This window comes from Podarcis erhardii (assembly GCF_964252035.2).
Source record: "Podarcis erhardii genome assembly, chromosome: 2".
In the NCBI taxonomy this organism is placed as follows: Eukaryota; Metazoa; Chordata; class Lepidosauria; order Squamata; family Lacertidae; genus Podarcis; species Podarcis erhardii.
In genome coordinates this window covers 84,645,786-84,651,454 of record NC_138498.1, presented here as the reverse complement: position 1 = coordinate 84,651,454, position 5,669 = coordinate 84,645,786, and positions in this window count along the sequence as shown.

Genomic DNA, 5,669 nt, shown 5'->3' with positions numbered 1-5,669 from the left:
GATAAGTGACCTTTCGCATAGCAAGCATGCAGATAGCAGGACCTGCTTGCATATAAAATATTGTCATAATCACTGCCACCTCATTTCTTACACACCCTTCACCAGTACATCCCATTACAACAATTTAAAGTTCAGTATTAAAAAAAACAGTTAAATGACCGTCATAGGACTAGGGTGGGTCCTGAAAACACACATTTCAGGTGTCAAAGGTCAGGGTAAGAGGTATTTCATGATGAATCATGCTGTGATATACTAGAAAGGCTGATCACACCACTAGGTGGAGTGAGTTTGTTGTCCAGGCAGCTGATTTTGGATGCAATGGTAGTAAATTGTGATTTCATTTATTACTGCTGTAGTTTTATTACTGGGAAGAGACCCTGTGACCAAATTTTCTACCAAAAATAATTGGACCAGCCTTGGGTACTATGCACCATGAATTTGAGAGAAAGAGCAGTACTTACTGTTCCCCTTCTGTGTGATCAGGGCGGCAAAGGCTCTGTATTGCAATCAAAATACCGTATTTTTCGCTCTATAGGACCCACCCGACCATAGGACGCACCTTGTTTTAGAGGGGGAGAACAAAACAAAAAATCTCCCCCTCTCTGCGCAGCACCCCTTCAGTGAAGCGGCAGGAGAAACGGAGCCCCTTCCATTTCTCCTCCCGCTTAGCTGAAGGGGCGCTGCACCTTAGCTGAAGGGGCACCTACCCTTCAGCGAAAGGAACCCGAAGCCTCCGGAGCGCAGCGGGAGCACTCCCACTGCGCTTCGGAGGCTTCGCGTTGCTATTGCTGAAGCCAATGAGCCTGCATTCGCTCCATAAGATGCACACACGTTTCCCCTTAATTTTTGGAGCGAAAAATATGGTACATGTTTGCTTCAGATGAGACGTTGCCTGCTTCTGGTGGAAATGCAACCAAGCAAGAACTCAATTATTCCCTGTACTATTGGTCTAGGACAAGAGATTTATTTTGTTCTCATATTTCAGCAGAGGGTAGCTTTTAAATTTGCCGGTGGCTTCTCTACCCTAAAGAATTGTGCTGTAACCCACCATGTGATCTTCAGTATATAAATTTAATAAACAATGTTGTTGTTTAGTCATTTAGTCGTGTCCGACTCTTCGTGACTCCATGGACCAGAGCACACCAGGCACTCCTGTCTTCCACTGCCTCCCGCAGTTTGGTCAAACTCATGTTCATAGCTTCGAGCACACTGTCCAACCATCTCGTCCTCTGTCGTCCCCTTCTCCTTGTGCCCTCCATCTTTCCCAACATCAGGGTCTTTTCCAGGGAGTCTTCTCTTCTCATGAGGTGGCCAAAGTATTGGAGCCTCAGCTTCAGGATCTGTCCCTCCAGTGAGCACTCAGGGCTGATTTCCTTCAGAATGGATAGGTTTGATCTTCTTGCTTCTCTGAGTTATTCAAGCCCCTTTGCCACAACAAGGCAGTGATCCATGAAGGCGTAATACACAATGATAATTAATTAATAAATAGGGCAACCACCGTTTGGCAACCTTTGGTCAAAGCCCTTCCTGAGACTTTAGGAGGGCATTGTGGGAAGAAAACTTAAATGAATTTAAAAATCTTATTTCCTTACAGCTCTCAAAAGCAGGAGCATTTCTACATTTTGTTTTATATATATTTTCGTATCACATTTTCCCCACCAGGGGGAGCATGAAGTCCTTGCTGTTGAAAACAAGGCAATGATTCAGATATAAAGCATTTGATTTATTTTTCTGACAAAAATTCAGGAATATTTGTTTGGTCTGCGTTTTGTTTACTTCAGGTTCCCCTGAGATTTATTTTCAAGCTCTATAAGTGTGTGTGCGCGCACACACACACACACACACATACATGGATAAAAGCACGCTTTTACAAGCCCAGTTGTCCTCTGAAGCCTCGCTGGCCAAGCCCAAGATGACAGCCATGCTTTCATTAGAACAATCCTAGCTGAGCAAATACAGAGCTCAGATAGGAAAAACTGAGGGCTCAGTACTTCTGACTCAGGACAAACTCCCATTTTCTCTACTGAAGTCATTTCCTTGTGACTCGTCTGGGAATATCCACAGATAATGGTTTACAGAATTTTGTGTGTGTCAACAATGAAATTATTCCTCTAAAATGGCTTCATTCCACTCCAAAGAAGCCAGAAATACACAACCGCACCTCTCTTTCCATCAAAAAGCTATCAACTCTTGGTCCCCACAGTGAAATACATTCACATTTTGAAATAAACAAGTGAGGTTGATGTGGCTCCCGTTTGTCTTCCATGGGGTTTCTCTGCTTGTTTGCCATGGTCTTGTTTCTTTGTTTATTCACTCAATGTTTGGGATTGTTTATATATTTTCGTCTATGTTGCATTGTGTTGAAAAGCTCCTTGTTTGTTCTCTGTCTGCCCTTGGCTTCACTGGCTAACTGGAAAATAAATAACTGTCCATTTGTAGCTAGGTTTGGTGGGCAGACTAATGTAACTACACAATGCGAAAAAGATTTGAGGCATTCATAAATCAAAGGAAGGAAGGAAGGAAGGAAGGAAGGAAGGAAGGAAGGAAGGAAGGAAGGAAGGAATCCCAGCATAAGCTTTGCTATATTTTCATCACACCACCAAGCTATGGGTCGTATTCACTCAGTGTAAACCAACTGAAATGAATGACCATGGCTAACTGAAGTCCATTCATTTCAGTGAGTCTACTTTGAGTAGACATTCGTTGACTACAATCCTATAATTCCCGTGATTCTTCAGGGTAAGCCAAATTGGCCTATAAAAGAGATACATTTAAAGTTTTGGTATGACCTCATTGTGCATCTTTGCAGAGAAAAGCATTATATTCAGATGTCAATTATTTTAGCAATGAACAACCCACTGTGTGCTGATCCCGGGGGGAAGGTTACCGTTGGCGTAGTCAAAGTCCGGTCCTGGGTCACTAGCCTGGAATCAGTCCACAAGGAGCGGGGCGAGGTCCGAAGCAGGAAGCCGGGTGGGGACAGGAGCACTGGAGAGTCAGGTCTGGATCCGGGCAGGAACAGATACTCTACAACCACATTGCTCCCACAACCTGGGACCGGGCCGACTGGCCTTTATCTGTTCTGAGGCCAGGGGCGGTCCCGGCCCCTAGGAGACCCGCCTCTCTTGGCCTTAAGGCGAGCACTCCTCCTGGGAGAAACCAGTTCCCTTCGCCTCTCTGCCCTGAGCCTCTGCAGTTCAGGAGAGGCTAAAGGGTTACTGGGCCCAGGGGGAGACTCACCTGCAGGCACTGAGTCCTCAACTACCTCTGGAGCCAGAGTGGGATCACCTGGTGCCTGCTCCTGAGGATCCGGCACAGGTGCAGGCGCTTCAGAATCAAGGCCCTGCCCCAGTTCAGCCGGCCCTGGAGGCGGGGACTCCTGTGCAGGCTGGGATTCCTCTGGTTCATCCTCTGAATCGGAATCCCAGGCCATCACACACTGTGGAAGTGCAGCTCATTGTGTTTGTATTTCTAAACAATCATATCTTCTGGATCAAGCTCAGGGGAAACTAAGGTGGAATCTACACACAGATAAAAACGCTGTGAAAATGCTTTTTTTAATTAAAAACATTTTGAAAAATACATTGAATTTTGCATAGCTCACTTTCGTCATCTAGTGTCACATTTGTATATTGCACTCATTTAAGATGTTTTATTTGCAGCCGTGTAGCTGAATCCCAATTCACTCTACAGCAGAAGTCATTTGTGTAGAGTTGGTTAAGAAAGGGAGAGATTTCAATTCAGTTTCATTAAAGTACAATTGATTTCATACATTCCAAAACAATGTCAGCACCAAAAAAGTATAGCCATTGAAATCTGCACTTATCTGAATTTTTCAAGGGAGTTCTCCAGCCAAACAATATTTACAAAAAATGCATCTATAGCTGGAAATTATGTACTAAAGTGCATTGTATTAGGAGAAATCACTAGCAAAAATGCATACATTATTCAAAACTGTATACAAATATGTGTCTTAGGAGAAATTCAGACTAAAATGCTGAATAATTTTCATGATTTATTTTTTTCAAATTGCTAGTTGCTGCAGGATTGAATTTAAGAATGAAAAAATGAGAAATCGAAAGAAACAAAATTGACAAATCCTTCCATCTCTAGTGCTGATGGGGCTGTAGATGTGACATCATTAATCCGCTTCCCATAAAACAATTTTTGCCATGTTTTAAATTTTATTCTCCTGTTTTGAAGTACAGTGGTACCTCGGGTTAAGTACTTAATTCGTTCCGGAGGTCCATTCTTAACCTGAAACTGTTCTTAACCTGAGGTACCACTTTAGCTAATAGGATCTCCCGCTGCCGCACGATTTCTGTTCTCATCCTGAAGCAAAGTTCTAAACCCGAGGTACTATTTCTGGGTTAGCGGAGTCTGTAACCTGAAGTGTATGTAACCCGAAGCATATGTTACCACTGTAACATTGTAATGTATATTCAGCTGAATAATGGAACAAGTTCTGATTTCTCACTCTGGGTTGCCTGACCACCAAAGTGGAGAATAAGAAGCAAGAGAGACTAGAATAGTCTGGAGGAAACTGAGGACCCCCTCCTCTTATGCCAGATCTGAAAGCTCAAATCCCTGTTTCTGAAGCGGGAATTAAAAAAAAACAACCACAACAATTAGAAATGAGAAGAATAAAACTAAGCAGTGTTAACTTGTCAATTTTAATCAAAACCATAACTTTTCAACTGCTTGGCCTTTAGCCACCCAGCCACAATGTGCCCCCTTGTCCTCCTGCCATTTATAGCTCAGCATAGCCCATGAGGACAAAAACAAGCAAAAAGTAAGTATATCTTGTAATGCCAAAGTAAACACAAGTGTTTATTTTTATTTTTTTTGCTGGAGCAGAAATGTCAAGGATTCACCCAGCCTTTTCTGTTCGTAACCTACATGCCCCTTGTAGATACCTGAAATATGTCACCTCCACAAATTGTATACCTCCTGATGCATTAAGCGGGTGGGGGAAAGTGAAGAAGAAAAATCTTTGTGTGGCCATTGAGAAAGGTGGTGTTGATTTTATGGCTGGCTCCTGCTAATACCACCCAGGTTCTTATTTCAGGCTGTGGCCATATTTAGTGCACAGATTTCTAACCACATCTTTTTCACAGTCCTGCAATAACATATAGTCTTTTAAAAATGTATACAGATAAAAATGAATGAGCCATTGGAATGAACACAGGTGTGAGGATCGGAATAATTCCCCAAACTTTTCCACAATGTGGTACAAATATTAAGTCTGTCTGAGTAAAATGCAATATTCCTTTTTCTGTATTGAAACTATCCCATTTTCAGCATTATGTGTCACACCTGTATCCTTCAAATGGCTCGCTGCAGTGTACACTCAGTTCTCATTTTGCCTCACAACAACCCTGTGAAGTAGGTTAGCTAAGGCTGCAATCTTAAATGAGCAAATTAATAAGTCCCATCAAACTAAAAGATTGCTCTGTAAGAGGATTATTGTTACGTAGGCCAGGTCAGTATTATCCCCACAGTCCACATGGGGAAGCTGAGGCTGCAAGATCGTGCCTGGCCTAAGACACCCCTAGTGCAATTTATAGTTGTGACATTTCAACCACTTAGTTCTCAGCTCACATTCTTGGGGATGTTTATGCTATGTGAAGTTTAAAATGCCTCTAAACCTCTCCCATTCTCTTTGTGCA